A 19,122-nucleotide genomic window follows, 5' to 3' on the forward strand; every position below is an offset into this window, starting at 1 on the left:
TCAAAAATCCCAAAAGTGCATTTCCTTATTGATTTTCTGTCTGGATGGGCTGTCAAATGGATAGGACCAACTATATGTTGCTTACAAAACACTCATGATATACCTTTAAGGACACTTAGATTTAAAATGAAAGGATGGAAAAAAAATTCCAAGAGACTCCAAGGGTAACTATACTTATATCAACTAATCACATGATGATAAAGAGATCAATTCATCAAGATATAGCAATTGTAAAAATATATGTGCACAACATTCGAGTAGCTACATAAATAAAGCAGATACCAATATATCAAAGGGAAGTTTGACCATAATTCAATGATAGTAGAACATTTTAATGTCTTACTTTCAACAATGGACATGCCAGACATAAACATGAATAAGACAGAACCATGGTCTATTGGTGCTGCCTTATCTCCTCCTGAGTGCAGCTGTGACTCAGTTCCTATCACTTATCATGGTGGGGTGCAGTCTTCCAGCACCTGCTTATGTCTGTTTTTGACACAGTATGTCGAGAAATATTTCCTCTTAGGTTTAGAAATATATGTTACATATGAAAACTAAACAATAAGCACACTTGTCTTTTTTGAAACAGGTTCTTGATAGGTAGCCCAGGCTGGCTTTGAACTTGGGATCCTCCTGCCTCAGCCTCTGGAGTGCTGCTGTTACAGGCATTCACCATTATACCTGGCTGGAAAAAAAATCTTTTATTATGATGTCGCCAATAAAATTGATTTACACACCCACTCTGTGCAGAACACTGTGGCAGACACTGCAAATGATTTTTCTGATTATTAATTTTAGGCTGATGCCTAAAGAAGGACAGGAACAATATTTAGAAATAAATAGATAAGGAAAGTTAGCTACAATCATATTACTATCAGAGGTGAATTTTAGAGTGAAACTACAGTAGCTTAAGAAACTCAGGGCTTCATTGGCACAGGTGCCCTGTGTTCATAACTTAATATTGGCAAGGCCAATGCTGGGCTCCAACATGGTATTTTCTCATCCAATGGCCTTCATTTTGTCACCCAGAAAAATAGGCATCCTCCCCATGAAATTTTAAGATTTTACTTAGAGAATTTTTCATATATCATTTCATTTTGAAAATAATTTTTCTCAGAGCTACTGGTAGACTTTCATGTGCTAAGTATGATTTTTTTCTCAATTAATTTTGTCTTGTTCTAGGTCTGTAAGAATGGAAATTGTACTGCTGAAATCTGTTCAAGCATTCCCCACTGAAGGAGCCATTCTGCGTCTTAATAAAGGTTGTAATAAGACCTACTAAGGATTTCTTTCCTTTGCTGAATTTTGAACAAAAACCTAATAAATGCATTACCTTTCTTTTCATACTTCATTTCATGTGCAAGAAGGTGTGGGTCATGGTAAGGTTTGATCATAATTCATTACTCATTTATATTCTCTGGACTGTAATTAGCTACATACCTTGTGAAGTGCTGTTATCATGGTATTAGCAGATCATCAAAACAGACTTCTGGATTAATCCAGAAAAGTGTTCACATACACATGTAGACTTTCAGTGTGAGTTTCAATTAAATGAATAGTTTTACAACTGTCCAAATAAAGATGGAAGATCAAGGTTAAATTCAAGAGGGATATTAACCTGGCAAAAATAAACAGTTTCTCCATAACCTTCAATTTTAGATTTTTTTGTTTCCATCATTAAAAATAAGGAAAAAAGGATTATTTATCTGTGTATATCAAATCTATATCTGATCCACCTACATTTCAAGAAATGTCTGAAAAGCTGGGTGCCAGTGGCTCATGCCTGTAATCCTAGGTACCAGGAGGCTGAGATCTGAGGATCACAGTTCAAAGGAAGCCCAGGGAAGAAAAGTCCCCATGAGACTCTTATCTCCAATTAACCACTCAAAAATTGAAAATGGCACTATGGCTCAAAGTTGTAGAGCACTAGCCTAGAATGAAAGAGCTTAGAGACAGAGTCCAAGCACTCAGTTCAAGCCCCACAACCAACAAATAAAAGAGAAAGAAATGTCTTAAAATCTAGATCAGTATATATAGGTATATAGATAAATTATATATATATATATATATATATATTAGCAAGAAAATTAAAGTCCTTATAGAAAATGAATTAATTTTATGAGAATTTATTTAAAGAACATGAGCTAATGAATGTAGGTTTCTAACATGCTCAAATTAAACAAGGTAGAGTATATAGCTCTAGTAATATGTTACTTGGTGATATTAAAGTATAATTTAATGTTACTTTTTTAACTTGACGTGTTCGGCCAACCAGATAACATTGTTTAATAAATAAATATGAACAAATTTTAGAAAGTCTTTTAAAGAAAGTCATTTTTTGGCTTTTAAGAATTAGCACTTGCTAAGCTGTGAACAAAATAAACAGACTTAAGCAAATTATATTTTTGTTTATTTAATTTTATCATAGGAAACCTGGAAGTGTAAGGCTTCTGGTAACAGTTTGGTAGCTCAAGGACATATGATGTTATACCTACTGAGTCCCTTTCGTCATTGTCACAAAATGACTGTTGCAGCATCAGCCATAAAATCTACTTTCTAGACAGCAGGATGAATGGATAAAGAAAATGTGGTATATATACACAATGGAATTCTATGCTTTCATCAGAAAGAATGAGATTGCATTCTTCATGAGGAAATAGAAAGACTTGGGAAAAAATCTATTAAGTGAAGTAAGCCAGGCCCAAAGATACACGGGGTGCATGGTTTCCCTTATTTTTTGTAAGTAGAATGTGCCTATAAATCTACAAGTAAACACACTGAATGAAAAAAGAAAAAAAATTACCCTTGGACGAGAGGTTTTAAAAGTGATAGTCCACATGTCTAGAAAACAAAGGCTTCCTCCAGAAGAACCAAACACATTTCTGCCAGGTTTGCTGTCACAGCTATGTCAATATCAGTATTATCTGCAAGAAACCCAACATACAAATTTTATTATATTTTACAATGTTTGAGTGTATTTTCTCTTCTCCTACCCTATCAGTGTTGGGGATCAAATCCAGGGTCTTGTACATGTTAATGTACATGCAGGGGGGCTGGGAAGGTTGCTCAGTGCTTGCCTTGTATGCACGAGGCCTTGAGTTTGATTCCTGAGCACCACATAAGCAGAAAAATCCCAAAGTGGCACTGTTGTTCAGGTGGTAGAGTGCTAGCCTTGAGCTGAAGAGCTGAGGGACAGCGCCCAGACCCAGTGTTCAGGCCCCATGACTGGCAAAAAAAAAAAGATATATGCAGGTTTACTCTCTGATATATAACCCTAGCACCCCAACATGAAAATATTTATTTTTTATCTGCAAGCCCTCAGACTAGAAAGACAAAGGCAGGAAAGTTGGAATGCATGAGTGAACCAATCTGTAGTATCTTCCATAGTTTCTCAGGTAGATTTCAAAAGAAAAACCAAGAAAATGGACTGACAATACTAGAAAGATCTTGTTATCCAGTAATTCTGAAAGAATGTGCTTTCTTACGGAAGTACATATAATTCATTTTCTTTATTATTTTATTTTGGTGCTGGTACTGGGGCTTGAACTCAAGATCTGGGCTCTGTCCCTGAGTTCTTTTTGCTCAAAGCTAGCACTCAACCACTTGAGCCACAGCTCCACTTCCAGCTTTTTGTGGTTAATTGGAGATAAGATACAAATTTATCCTGCTCAGGCTGGCTTCAAACCATGAATATCTCAGCCTCCTCAGTGGCTAGGACTGTAGGCATGGCCCACTGGCACCCAGAGGCAACTACATACAATTTCAAAACTTCATTTTCTTGATTTTAGCAGTTGAATCTAATCAAATTCAATTTTATAAATAAAATAAGATCCAGAAAATTTAAGTAACTTGCTCAAGATTACTGTGAGGTCTCAGTCATTCTAAAACTAAGTTCCTGCTCTGATCTATAACATTCACCAAAGGAAGCAGAACTCCCAGAACACCACCCCACTATACAGGAGTTTTTTAAGCTCTTTTAAACATTTCTTGTGAGTTTATATACTGAGGTCATTCATTGTAGTATTCCATAAATGTGTATCATCTTCTACTTTGATCAAATTCATCCTCAATTCCTTTTTTAAAAATTATTCTTTTCTTCTCTTTTTTTATTGTGAAAATACCGTACAGAGGCGTTACAATTACATAGGCAAGGTAATGAGTACATTTCTTATCAAGCATTGTTGCCTCCTCCTTTGTTTCCCCTTACCATCCCTTCCCATCTCCAGAACCCCTGACCCCAACTTCCACCCCCACCCCAAAGTTGTAAAGTTCATTTTTCGACATAATGTCTTGTACATCTCATTGTTGCAATGGGTCCACCTTCTCCTCCACAAATTATACCTATATCAAATACAGTGAAAACAGGGGTTACACGGTGGGGAAGGGACATACAAAGGCAACAAAGAAATAGCTTATAAATATGTTAGAAACAATAGGAAGAAAGAAAAAACATTTGAGGTCTTATCTTGGGGTTCATTTTGCCTAACATCAACTTATCTGACCTTTTCTATTTGTCTTAGACATATAGTAATTACTGAAAAAAAGGGAAACCATGGACCTATGTTTCTTTGGGCCTGGCTTGCTTCACTTAATACAATTTTTTTTCCAAGTCTTTCCATTTCCTAACAAATGGGGCAATGTCATTCCTTCTGATGGAGAAATAGAATTCCATTGTGTATATATACCACATTTGCTTGATCCATTCATCTGAGGGGCATCTGGGTTGGTTCCATATCTTAGCTATGGTAAAAAAAAATATGCTGCAATAAACATAGTTGTTCTGGTAGCTTTAATATGGTCTTGTTTGTGATCATCTGGGTAAATACCCAAAAGTGGGATTGCTGGGTAGTCTTTTGAGGAACCTCCATACTACTTTCCAAAGTGGTTGAACAAGTTTACACTCCCACCAACAATGCAGTAAGGTTCCCTTCTGTCCACATCCCCTCCAACATCTGTTGTTATTAGAGTTCTTGATTATAGCCATTCTAACAGGGGTGAAGTGGTATCTCAATGTTGTTTTAATTTGCATTTCTTTTATGTCTAGGGAGGTTGAGCATTCCTTCATGTGTTTATTGGCCATTAGCCCACTTATTTATTGGGCAGTTGTTTCTTTGAGGATTTGTTGTTGGGGGATTTCATTTTTTGAGTTCCAGGTATATTTTAGATTTGAGAGCCTTATCAGTTATATGGCTACTGAAGATCTTCTCCCAATCCCTGGGCTTTCTATTGATCTTGCTACCTATGTTTGTTCTTTGACATGCAGAAGCTCTGCAATTTCATGCAATCCCATTTTTCCAACCTTTCTTTGATTTGTTGTGTTTCTGGGCCTCTATTAAGAAAATTTCAGGGCTGGGAAGGTGACTCAGTGGTAGAGTGCTTGCCTTGCATGCATGAGGCCCTGGGTTCGATTCCTCAGCACCACATAAGCAGAAGAAAAAAAAAAGCCGGAAGTGGCGCTGTAGCTCAACTGGTAGAGTGCTAGCCTTGAGCTGAAGAGCTGAGGGACAGCTCCTAGGCCCAGAGTTCAGGCCCCACGACCGGACGTCCCCCCCCAAAAAAAAAGAAAAAAAGAAGAGAAAAAGAAAAAGAAAATTTCATCCTGTGTCAAGGAGACCTAGGGTTTCTCCTATTCCATCTTGTAATGTTTTCAGAGTGTCTGTTTTAACTCTGAGGTCTTTGATCCATTGGAGTTGATTCTGGTGCAGGGTGATATATAAGGATCTAGCTTTAGTTTTCTGCAAGTGATTAACCAATTTTGCCAGCACCATTTACTGAAAAGGCTGTCTTTCTTCCATTCTATTTTTTTAGCTCCCTTATTGAAGATTAGGTGGCTATAGGTCTTTAGGTTCATTTCTGGGTTTTCAGTTCTATTCTATTGGTCCTCAGGTCTGTTCTTCTGCAAGTACCAAGCTGTTTTGATTACTATGGCTTCATAGTAGAGTTTGAAATTTGGTATTGATATTCCTCCAGCACTGTTCTTTCTGTTGAGGATCGTTTTTGGTATTCCGGGTCTTTTATTGTTCCATATGAATTTTTAGATTGCCTCTTCTATTTCCTTGAAGAATGAGGTTGGAATATTGATAGGTATAGCATTGAATTTGTAAATAGCCTTAGGAAGATTGCCATTTTCACAATGTTGATCCTTCCAATCCAGGAGCATGAGAGTTTTGACACTAAGTTCTGTTTAGATTTCCTTTTTCAGGTTTTTAAAGTTTTCATCATAGAGGTCCTTCACTTCTTTGGTTAAGTTAATTCCTAGATATTTTTTTTTGTGGGGCTACTATTAATGGAGTTGCTTTCCTGATTTCAGCCACGCTTTTCTCATTGTTGGAATACAGAAAAGCCATTGATTTTTGAGGGTCAATTTTATACCCTGCTACTTTGCCAATGTTTTGAATCAGCTTGAGTAATTTGGGAGTGGAGTCCATGGGATTCTTTTCTTTTTTGGGGGGTCCGGTTGTGGGGCCTGAACTCTGGGACTGGGAGCTGTCCGTCAGCTCTTAGCTCAAGGCTAGTGCTCTACCACTTGAGCCACAATGCCACTCTGGCTTTTTTCTTTTTGCTTATGTGGTGCTGAGGAATCAAACCCAGGGCCTCAGGCATGCAAGGCAAGTGCTCTACCACTGAGCCACCTTCCCAGCCCAGGGGATTCTTTAAATATAAGATCATGTCATCTGCAAAGAGGGAGAGTTTTACTTCATCTTTCCCTATTTGGATCCCCTTTATGTTTGCATCTTGTCTTATTGCTGTGGCTAGGCAATCTAATACTAAATTGATGAGAAGTAGAGAGTGGACATCCTTGTCTCATTCATGAGTTAAGAGGAAATGGCTTCAGTTTTTCACCATTAAATATAATGCTGGCTGTAGATTTGTCATATATAGCCTTTATTGTACTAAGGAATGTTCTGTGGATTCCTAATTTTTCCAGAACCTTCATCATAAAGGGGTGTTAGATCTTGTCAAATGCTTTTTCTGAATCTATTGAGATAACCATGTGGTTCTTATCCTTGCTCTTGTTGATGTGATGAATTATATTAATTGATTTGCATATGTTGAACCACCTTTGCATCCCTAAAATTAATCCTGTTTGATCGTGGTGTATGATTTTTTGGATGAATTGTTGAAGTCGATTGGCCAAAATTTTGTTGAGAAGTTTTGCATCAATGTTCATCAAAGAAATGGGTCTATAGTTCTCTTTCTTTGATGAGTCCATGCCTGGTTTGGGGATGTGGGTTATGATGTCTTCATAGAATGAGTTCCATAGTGAACCTTCTCTTTCAATTTCATTGAAGAGTTGGAGGAGTATTGGTGTGAGCTCTGCTTTGAAGGCCTTGTAGAATTCTGGGGTAAATCCATCTGGTCCTGGGTTTTTCTTGGATGGGAGGTCTCTTATTGCTGTTTCTATTTCAATGCTTGATATGGGCCTGTTAAGATGGTTTAACTCATCTTGGTTTAGTTTGGCATGTCGATATTTGCTAGGAAAAGGTCCATTTCTGCCAAGTTCTCAAACTTATTAGCATAAAGGTTTGAGAAGTATTTGCTTATAATGTTCTGAATCTTGGTTGTTTCTGTGGTAATGTTTCCATTCTCATCTCTGAGTTTGTTAATTTGGGTGTGTTCTCTTCTTTTTCTGATAAAATTTGCTAAGGGTCTGTCAATTTTGTTAATTTTTTCGAAGAGCCAACTCTTTGTTTTGTTGATTCTTTCTATGTTTTTTTTGTTCTAATTCATTTAATTCTGACTTAAATTTTAATGATTTCTTTCTATCTACTGGGTTGGGGTTTATCTTGCTGCTCTTTTTCAAGGAGGCTCAGATGTTTCCTTAAATTGTTGGTTTTAGATCTTGTTGATGAATTTGTTGATGTAGGAACTCAGAGCTATAAACTTGCTTCTGAGTATTGCCTTTGCTGTGTCCCAGAGAGGCTGGTAATTTGTGTGTTCATTTTTGTTGAATATCATGAACTTTTGAATTTCCCTTCTAATCTCTTCCATGACCCACTGGTGACTCAACAGTGTGTTGTTCAGCCTCCATGTATTACAGGACTTTCTTTGGTGGCTTTTGGTGTTGAGATCTAATTATATTCCTTTGTGGTCTGAGAGAATCCAAGGTATAACTTCAATATTTCTGAATTTGGACAGGTTTGCTTTGTGACCTAAAATGTGGTCTATTTTGGAAAATGTTCCATGTGCTGCTGAGAAAAATGTGTATTCTGATGTTGCTGGGTGAAATATTTGGTAGATGTCTGTTAAATAGTTGATCTATGTAGTTGTTTAGATCTGAGGTTTCTTTGTTGAATTTTTTCCGAGTTGATCTATCTAGTGGGGATAGTGGTGTGTTAAAGTCCCCAACAATTAATGCCTTTGGATCTGTGTGAGATTTGAGGGAAAGTAGAGTTTCTTGGACAAATTTGGGTGCTCCTTTGTTTGGTGAATAGATATTTAAATGGTAATATCCTCCTCAAGGAAAGATTCCTTAATTAGTATGTAGTGACCTTATTATCTCTTCTCACTAATTTTAATTTGAAGTCTATTTTATCTGATATTAGGATTGCAACTCCTGCCTGTTTATGAGGGCCATTTGCTTGGTAGACTTTATTCTAGCTTTTCACTTTCAAAATGTGTTTGTTTTTATGTGCAAGGTGTGACTCCTGAAGGCAGCAGATAGAAGGATCTTGCTTTTTATTTTTTTTTATTGTGAAAATACTGTACTGATCAAGAACACTATTAACAACAGATGCTGAAGGGGATGTGGACAGAAGGAAACCTTACTGCATTGTTGGTGGGAGTGTAAACTTGTTCAACCACTTTGGAAAGTAGTATGGAGGTTCCTCAAAAGACTCCACATAGAGCTCCCCTATGACCCAGCAATCCCACTTTTGGGCATTTACCCAAATGTTTACAAACAAGACCACACTAAAGCTACCAGCACAACTATGTTTATTGTAGCATTATTTACTATAGCTAAGATATGGAACCAACCCAGTTACTGCTCAGTAGATGAATGGATCAAGAAAATGTGATATATATACACAATGGAATTCTATGCCTCCATCAGAAAGAATGACATTGCCCCAATTGTTAGGAAATGGAAAGGCTTGGAAAAAATTATATTAAGTGAAGTAAGCCAGGCCCAAAGAAACATAGGTCCCATGGTTTCCCTTATTTGCAATATCTAGTATATGTTTGAGTCAAGCAGAAAAGGTCAGATAAGATGATGTTAGGAAAATGAACCCTAAGATATGTATTTAAATGTTTTTTTTCTTTCATGCATTTGTTTCTAACGCATCTATAAGATTATTTCTTTGTTACTTTGTATGTCCCTCCCCCACAGTATAACCCCTGCTTTCACTGTATTTGAGGTTGGTATAATTTGTGGAGGGGAAGGGGAAAAACCAGTCGTTTAAATAAGGATACAGTTGGACCCATTGCAACAATGAGAAGTACAAGTTGTCATGTTGAAAATGAACTTTACAACTTTGGTGGGGGGGGGAGGATTGGGTGGGGGTTTAGGGGGGAGGCTGGGAAGGGATGGGAAGGGGAAACAAAGGAGGAGGCTACAATGCTTGATAAGAAATGTACTCATTATCTTGCCCATGTAATTGTAACCCCTCTGTACAGTATTTTCACAATAAAAAATAAATAAAAATTAAATAAAATACTGTACTGAGGGATTACAATTACATAGGCAAGATAACCAGTACATTTCTTATCAAGCATTGTTGCCTCCCCCTTAGGATCTTGCTTTTTAATCCAACTAGACAGTCTGTGATGCTTAATTGGAGAGTTAAGTCCGTTAATGTTGAGAGTTAGGACTGAGAGGTGTTTGGTAGTTCCTGCCATGTTATCCATCTTCTTGGGGGCTGGGACAACTGGGTTCTTCCTCTGGTTCTTGGCTTCTCAGTTTGGGTGCAGTTTCTTGGCCTTTAATGTGGTCTTGTTGGTTTTCTATGCCTAGGACATCTCCTCTATTCCTTTCTTATTGTAGTATTTCTTTTGTTTTTACATTCACTAATAGGTTTCATTGTTCTAATTCCTGGCACATATAAAATATTTCTCTCCCTCTCCATCATGCTTTCATTTTCCCTCTTTTTTTGTAATATGGTACTAAGGATTGAATCTCATCCTCAACTTTTCAAGATTTTATATTTGTGAATTTTTGTGGTACTGGGGTTTTGAACAAAGAGCCTCATGCATATTAGACCAGCACTCTACCGCTGAATCATGCCTCCACCCTCCTGTTTTTCTTCAGCAAAATTATGTTTTCACCTGCCTTTTAGTGTTTCCATTTCTGAGCGAAAGTTCCAAATTCCAAACTTTTCAGTACCTTTGTGGTATTTTTAGTTTTAGCGTGTAAAGTTGGTTTCATGCTACTAACCTCGTTTTCTGATGTCCATATGCTAAATCTTCCCCTGCAAATTTCTGTTTTCCTATGCTCATTGAGAACACACAGATGCCACTGCCTTCTTCAGAGATTACAGCCATCAGAAGCAAGACATTCTCTTCAACAGTTCTTCTCTTCTTCTTTTCTTCCAGAGAAGAAAACACACCCAGATAAGAGTCCAAAGAAAATCCAGATTAAAAAAATTATTTTAAGAAGGATTATTAACAAAAAATGTTTTACAATTGTTTAGGTCATTAAAGTATTTAATCATGTATTACTTCATGTAACTAGGAAATTTTTCTAAATTTTATCAAGAATTTAGAGGAAAAAATAATGAGCTCTAGTAGTGATTTCTAAATTCCCCACTTTCATGTAACTCAGAGACACTGAAAAAACACTGGGTAAATTAATTCCCATTGAATAATTTTCTTTAAAAATAATTTGAAGACATGTAGATTTATAGGTTAAATATAAAAGCACTACTTCATCTAAGCTAGAGATTATTAATAAACCTTTTCTAAATTGTCTGGGTTATTGGCAGATGATTTTTAGAAGAGAAAATACAAGAACTGGCAGGTAAATTTGCATGAATTTTCATGTTACTGACTAGTTATCCGTGTTTAAGACAAGGTGGAGGAAGTGGCGCTGTGGCTCAAGTGGTAGAGCGCTAGCCTTGAGCTGAAGAGCTGAGGGACAGCGCTCAGGCCCAGAGTTCAAGCCCCACGACAGACAAAAAAAAAAAAAAAAAAAAAAAAAAAATTTAGCCGGGCGCTGGTGGCTCACGCCTGTAATCCTAGCTACTCAGGAGGCTGAGATCTGAGGATCGCGGCTCAAAGCCAGCCCGGGACTCCTATCTCCAATAAACCACCAGAAAACCGGAAGTGGAGCTGTGGCTCAAGTGGTAGAGTGCTGGCCTTGAGCTGAAGAGCTGAGGGACAGCGCCCAGGCCCAGAGTTCAGGCCCCACGACCGACAAAAAAAAAAAAAAAAAAAAGACAAGGTGGGGGCAGTGCATGGCAACAGGAACTTGTCTTTAGGGCAGCACTGGTCAGAAGTCAACTCTCTCCCTCCCTTTCCCCCACTACTCAGGGCCTGGAGCTTTTTGCATTACTTTATTTTTCAGGTAAGGTCTTACACTTTTGCTAATTTCAGATTAAGTGTAGTGTAGCTGGAATTATAGGTATGTACCACCACAACCAGCCCTAAAAGTATATTCTTTTACTTTCCAGATGCTATTATTCAAAGGCAAGTATTTCTTTAAAAAGTAAATAAAATCAGGCACTGTTAATTCATGCCTGTAATCCTGGCTACTCAGGAGGCTGAGATCTGAGAATCAGAGTTAGAAACTAGCCTGGCCAGTAAAGTCTTTGAGACTCTTATCACTGATTAACCACTAGAAAGCAGAAGAAGAGCTTTGCCTCAAGTGGCAGAGTGCTAGCCTTGAGCAAAAAAACCCCCCAGAGCTCAGGCGCTGGGTTCAAACCCCAGGAACATCAAACACAAAAAAAGTAAACATAATCAGAGATCTACAGCTATTAAGATAGTGATCAAGTAACAGTCTGACAATGAATTTTGATGACATAGAGAAGTTATTTGTGTTAACTTATATGCAATTCCCGGCATTTCCTCCTTCCTCAGAAAGGTTCCTTTCATCCTCATGCACTTAACGGGCATGAAGCAGGACAGGTGGCCCCTGTTTCAACACCTGGACACAAAACACAGCTGTCTTCCAAGTACCTCCCGTAGCCAAGGGAACAAAGCATTTGGCAACAAGTGCATTGGCTCTAAAAGTTCCAGGTTGAAAGTTGAATGCATCAACTTCCTTGGATATATTTAGTCAGAACAAGTCCTAGGACCATGCCTAGCTCTAGTGGCACAAGATATACGATGATCTCGAGGAAAGGGATGGAGCAGCACTGACATCATTACAACATTTATTCAAGGTTTCCTACATGCAGGCATCAGGCTATGCACTAGCATATAGATTACCCCCATCTAATTTTTACAACAGCTCTACAATGTAGGTAATAATGATTGTCGCCGTTGAAGAAAAGAGAGTGAAGTTAATTACTTTCAAAATCCCACAGCTACTGATGAATAACAGAGCCTAATTCAGACTCAGGCTGTCCGTCCAGGGCACAGCTCCTAGCCAGTGTGCTGAAGTAGCAACACCAAGTTCCACCGCATAATTCTGAAAGCAGAAGACAAAGAAGTAATGCAGAGAAAATGTGAGCAAAATGAAGGACACTCATAAGACTTTAGCCCTAAGTCAGCAAGTCTTAGCAATATACATACTCAGGAAACTTGATTATGTGCACTCCAAACAGCCCTTGCAATATCCATAACAGCATAGAAAAAGGCTTTCTTAGAGCCTGAGGCCAAGAAGCCAAATAAAGATAATATGACACAGATCAGAATTATTGAAAGAGACCAGGGAGTAGAACCAACAGAACTAAAGGAGTCATCCATGGTTCGATCCTTTCAGGAGAGATTTGTGGTCAAAAAAAAAAAGGAATCAATAAGATTTTCCTGAAGTGGTATGTTACATTTTAATGGGGTGATAGTTTTGCTTCAAATACATCCTGTGACTCACTTTCGTATGATGTCATTTTATCAAAAAAGAAATTTCATAGGTATTATATTTTAAGCAGCAACAATTAGAAAGTCATCCAAGTCATCCTCATCATCATTATGTCAGCTAACATTAAATAATTGCATTGTCTCAATGCATATGAACAATCTTGTGAGAAATATATCAGTATTAGCCTTGAGGAAACAGGCTTGGTGGGGGTTAGTAACTTGGAGAAGGTCACATAGAACGGTAAGTGCACTAAGTTTAGGTCTGTGTGACTCTATAGCCACATTTCATATCAATGTCTCCTTTGTCCTGCCCACAACACTCCACAATAGATTAAAAGAATTTAGGAAAGCTGGACATGTTGGCTCATATCTGCAATCCAGCTATGGAGAGGCAGAGATTGAGATTGGTTCAAGGTTTGAGCAATACTAAAGCTACCAACTCAACTATGTTTATCACAGCATTATTCACCATAGCTAACATATGGAACCAACCCCAGATGCCCCTCAGTAGATGAATAGATCAAGAAATGTGATATATATATATATGTGAGTTTTATATATATATATATATATATATATATATATATATATATATATACATACATACATATACATGAATTCTATGCCTCCATCAGAAAGAATGACACTGCCCCATTAATTAGGAAATAGAAAGACTTGGAAAAAATTATATTAAGTGTATACCTGGAACTCAAAAAATTAATCCCCCAACAACAAATCTTCAAAGAAACAACTGCCCAATAAATAAGTGGGCTAAAGACTTACAGAGAGGGCTGGGAAGGTGGCTCAGTGGTAGAGTGCTTGCCTTGCATGCATGAGGCCCTGGGTTCGATTCCTCAGCACCACATAAGCAAAAAGAAAAAAAAGCCAGAAGTGGCGCTGTGGCTCAAGTGGTAGAGCGCTAGCCTTGAGCTGAAGAGCTGAGGGAAAGCGCCCAGGCCCAGAGTTCAGGCCCCACGACTGGACCAAAAAAAAAAAAAAGACTTACAGAGAAACTTCTCTGAAGAGGAAAGAAGGATGGCCAAATAGACCAACCTCCTTAGCCATAAAAGAAATGCAAATCAAAACGACATTGAGATACCACCTCACTCCAGTTAGAATGGCTAAAATCAAGAACTCTAAAAACAACAGATGCTGGAGGGGATGTGGACAGAAGGAAACCTTACTGCATTGTTGGTGGGAGTGTAAACTTGTTCAACCACTTTGGAAAGTAGTATGGAGGTTCCTCAAAAGACTCCACATAGAGCTCCCCTATGACCCAGCAATCCCACTTTTGGGCATTTACCCAAATGTTCACAAACAAGACCACACTAAAGCTACCAGCACGACTATGTTTACTGCAGCACTATTTACTATAACTAAGATATGGAACCAACCCAGATGCCCCTCAGTAGATGAATGGATCAAGAAAATGTGGTATATATACACAATGGAATTCAGAATCAGAAATCAGAAAGAATGACATTGCCCCATTTGTTAGGAAATGGAAAGACTTGGAAAAAATTATATTAAGTGAAGTAAGCCAGGCCCAAAGAAACATAGGTCCCATGGTTTCCCTTATTTGCAATATCTAGTATATGTCTGAGTCAAGCAGAAAAGGTCAGATAAGGTGATGTTAGGGAAATGATCCCTAAGATATGTATTCAAATGTTTTTTTTTTCTTTCATGGGATTGTTTCTAACACATTTATAAGATTATTTCTTTGTTACTTTGCATGTCCCTCGCCCACAGTATAATCCCTGCTTTCGCTGTATTTGAGGTTGGTATAATTTGTGGAGGGGAAGGGGAAAAACAAATCGTTTAAATAGGGATACAGGTGGACCCATTGCAACAATGAGCTGTACAAGTCGTTATGTGGAAAAATGAACTTTACAACTTTGGTGCGGGGCGGGGGGGGGGGGGGGGGGGGAGGGGAGGGAAGAGGGGTAGCGGGGAGGAGTGGGGGGGGGCGGCGGGGGAGGAGGATGGGAAGGGGAAACAAAGGAGGAGGCTACAATGTTTGATAAGAAATGTGCTCATTATCTTGCCCATGTAATTGTAACCCCTCTGAATAGTATTTTCACAATAAAAAGTTAAAAAATTATATTAAGTGAAGTAAGCCAAGGTTTGAGTCCAAAAGACTTAAAGAGAAACTTGAAATAAGAATGGCCAATAGGGGGCTGGGGGTTTAGCTCAGCAGAAGAGCACCTGCCTGGTGAAGGCAAGGCCTTGAGGTCCGTCCTCAGCTCTGGAAAAAAAAAGAAAAAGAAAAAAAAATACAAGAAGAGGTCAAAAAAAAGGAATGGCCAATAGACACATAAAGAAATGCTCAACTTCTCTAGCCATAAAAGAAATACAAATCAAAACAATATTGAGATGCCACCTCATCCCAGTTAGAATGGCTAGAATCAAGAACTCTAATAACAACAGATGCTGGAGGGGATGTGGTAAAAAGGGAACCCTACTGCATAGTTGTTGGGAATTTAAACTTGTTCAACAACTTTGGAAAGCAGTATGAGGTTCCTCAAAAGAAACACATAGAGCTTCCCTATGAACCAGCAATCCCATTTCTGGACATTTACCCAAAGAATCACAAACAAGGCAATACTAAAGCTACCAGCACAACTGTTTATCACAGCATTATTCACCATAGCTAAGATATGCCCAGATGCCCCTCAGTAGATGAATAGATCAAGAAAATGTGATATAGATAGATAGATAGATAGACAGATAGATAGATAGATAGATAGATAGATAGATAGATAGATAGATAGATAGATAGATAGATAGAGATAGAGATATATGAATTCTATGCCTCCATCAGAAAGAATGACACTGCCCCATTAGTTAGGAAATAGAAAGACTTGGAAAAAATTATATTAAGTGAAGTAAGCCAGGCCCAAAGAAACATAGGTCCCATGGTTTCCCTTATTTGCAATAATTGGTATATGTCTAGGACAAGCAGAAAATGTCAAAAGCTATGTACATATGACCATATAAGATGATGTTAAGCAAAATGAACCCCAAGATTGGGACACAAGTGATTTTTTTCTTTCTTGCTATTGTTTTTAATGTATTTATAATGTACTATATGATTTTTTATTTCTTTGTATGTTTTTCCCCCACAGTATAACCTGTTTTTACTGAATTTGATTCTGGTGCCTTGCATCTTGTATATACATTTTTCTAATTTGGGGAGGTGAAGGAGAATAACAAAATGATGAAATAAGGATACATGTTAACCCATTGTAACAATGAGATGTACAAGACACTATGTTGAAAATGAACTTTACAACTTTGGGGAGGAAGGAGTTGGGGAGGTGGGGAGGGAAGGGATGATAGGGGAAAAGCAAAGGAGGAGGTAACAATGTTCAATAGGAAATGTACTCATTACCTTACTTATGTAACTGTAACCCCTCTGTACAGTATTTTTACAATAAAAAATTTAAAAAGTTTTGAGCCCAGGAATAAATTAGTGAAACTCCATCTCATTCAACAAGCTGGGTACTGTGGTACCAGTTCTGTGGTTCCATCTAGGTGAGAGGTCTTAAGCAGGAGAATCATGGTCTTAGGCCAGCCCTGGGCAAACCACACAAGATACTATCCCAAAAGTAAGGAAATCGAAATAAAGAGAGAGTCCCCAAAATAACTAAATTAACAGAGAAAAACAAAGAGAGAAACAGAGAGAAGGGGCAAGAATGTATATAATTGACATCCAAATCTTTATAATTACATTAATATATTAATGGTAAATGAGATTAATCAATCAGTTTCCCAAACCCACAACTTTACTTTTTCCTTGATTTTAGTCCATAAGTCCTATATGTCTCACATCCATCTGAATAAGAAGAATCTGGTATTGATTATATTTCAATGTAAATAAGTTTTCATGAAATTTCTCACCTTGGGGAGATGCAGTAGCTCCTGTAGCTGTAGAATCATTTCTAGGAACTTGATATGGGCAAACAAGTATGTAAGGGAATACAGGTTTTCCAGTTTGCTGGTGCTGCTTCTACTCTTTCTTTATTAACCGAAATCAACCCTAACTCCCATGTCTCTTTCTTTCTCTTTCTATTCTCTCTTTCTGTCTCTCTCTTTCTGTCTCTCTCTTTCTTTTTCTTCTTAGATAGTGAAGATTGAACCCAGAGCCTCATCTTATGAATACTAGGCAAGCCCTATACCACTTGACCACACTCATGGCTCACAGGGGAAATATTTTAAAATAAAAAATTAAGTTAGACCATTTTTTCTTATTGAAACAGGACCACACAATGTAGTTCATGGTGGCCTCAAACTCATGAATTTCCTGCCTCCACCTCCTGAGTGCAGGGATTACAGGCATGAACCATCACATCCAGCTAGATTTTGAATAGAAATCACATTTTATGATACATCAGTTGCCTAAAATAGGCAAATAGATGCTTGAAGCATAAAGAAATGAACACAACATTGAGTGAGTGCCTTATTAAATGTGTGGTTCCATTTTAGGCTCCAGCCATAACTATCCATTTATACTCAGTCCTTCATCCTTTGTATAATTGGTAATCAGCAACTGGGTCACATTTTCCCTTTAAAGAGAATATTTCCCATCCATTCTGTTCTCAGCCTAGCTTTGCGTGGGAACACTGGCTTCTCCACACTGTACCCCATGGGTTTCCTTGGCTTTGTTCTCCCCATTGAGCTTGATGAAAGACAGGTCACACATTGCTATTCAGAGCCACCACCCACAGCTCTGTCTGCTGGGCATCTCAGACTCTAAGGTTCTGCTGAACTTGGTCTCAGACCTAGGGATTTTGAGGGCTTGTTATTATTGCTGTAGAAATTCCAGAAGCTTCTAGTGCTTTTGTCCTATCTAATGACTCCTTTAATCTTGTTATACTCTTGGTAGTCACTCAAGCTCCATTTCCCCCTTAGTTTGTGCAGTCTATCTTCCCCTTTGGACTATATTGTAGGCTAAGGTCACCTGCAGTAAGGCTTTAAGTACGGCAATCCCCAAATTCTTACGTTGTAAGTTGCCATGAAGCTCCATCCCCACTACTAGAGTAAGACTGAGGCACTGATGTGGACAAGTATGCCTAGAATTCCAACACTCCCCAAGAACACAGGATTTTCCAATTCAGCCTGTTCAAGGTATCAAGGATATGTTTATGTTCTTCCAAGTTTTAAGGATGTCTGTTTCAAGGTAGGGGTGTGTATGGGTGTGGGCGTGTACATTCAGGTAGTTATGTTTAGCTCTCAGAATATCTAACACAGTAATAGTATTTTAATAGCACTCATGACAAGTAATGGTGTTTTCAAAGTATTATCTACTGAAAAGCATTCTGTCCATTATAGTGTGTTCTTAATTAAAGAAATGATTTGCCTGGCAGTCTTCAAAAGAAAGTGTTCAATACTCCCAACCATGCATATTTGGAATAGATAATCTAAAATTGCAATGAAGTATTAGGAGATTTGGAAGAATGAGAAATGTTTAGCAATAGAAGGTAACCATTATACATAAAGAAAAGGAAAACTGATTCATCTTCTATTTATTTACTTCATTAGCATGTTGGTTCATGTCACAATTAGCAAGCAACTAAAACAAGATAGTTTGTTTTTTAAACTAGAAAAAAAAGTAATACACTGTAAAAATAATTTGTTGTAAAAATAATCAACAAAATACAGGTGCTTCAATGAAAAGGGATTAGCCACTCTACACTGCAGTAAGGAAATGTTAAAGTTAATTATGTCAGCTTGCAACTGTATGTTTCCTTATTATGCCTCCATTCTTGGCATTGTTTAGAAAAATTTGAAGTCAACATTAACCTTGTACTTCTTTTGCATGCATTTATCATTATTCTCTTAAAAAATGACTTTCTTTGAGTGAGTCGAGGGCGTTGTAAATCCCTACTACTATCAACACAGTCATACTATTCTTCAAAAAGAGACTTTGATCTTTTGTTCTTGAACAAAAACTTCCTAGTGTTAGTTGAAAAATCTTTAGAAAATAGAACTCAGCAATTCTATTTTGCAGGGCATTACCTCATAATGCTTGTAAATTTCAGTGCTCTAAAAACACTATCATATATTTGTTAAACATGCATCCTTTCTTCTCTTCTGCCCTGCCTTACTCAAATTAGTTCATTTACTACTCAAGAACAAAGTGCTAGTATCCCTAACTCT

The 19,122-nt window shown here is 37.8% G+C and overlaps 1 long non-coding RNA gene across 1 annotated transcript in view; it reads right to left on the reverse strand.

Moving 5' to 3' along the window:
* Positions 1-230: 230 nt before the first annotated feature.
* The window catches only part of LOC138809530 (uncharacterized), a 107,690-nt gene continuing 88,798 nt past the window's right edge, over positions 231-19,122 (reverse strand). The window contains exons 3-6 of the long non-coding RNA XR_011366888.1: positions 10,379-10,524; positions 2,807-2,927; positions 1,444-1,570; positions 231-688 (exon numbers count right to left, since the gene is read on the reverse strand). This is a non-coding gene — a long non-coding RNA (uncharacterized lncRNA). The remainder of the gene's footprint in view (positions 689-1,443; positions 1,571-2,806; positions 2,928-10,378; positions 10,525-19,122) is intronic.

The sequence above is a fragment of the Dipodomys merriami genome, unplaced genomic scaffold, assembly GCF_024711535.1.
Source record: "Dipodomys merriami isolate MVZ:Mamm:240054 unplaced genomic scaffold, mDipMer1.0.p SCAF_5, whole genome shotgun sequence".
Classification (NCBI taxonomy): domain Eukaryota; kingdom Metazoa; phylum Chordata; class Mammalia; order Rodentia; family Heteromyidae; genus Dipodomys; species Dipodomys merriami.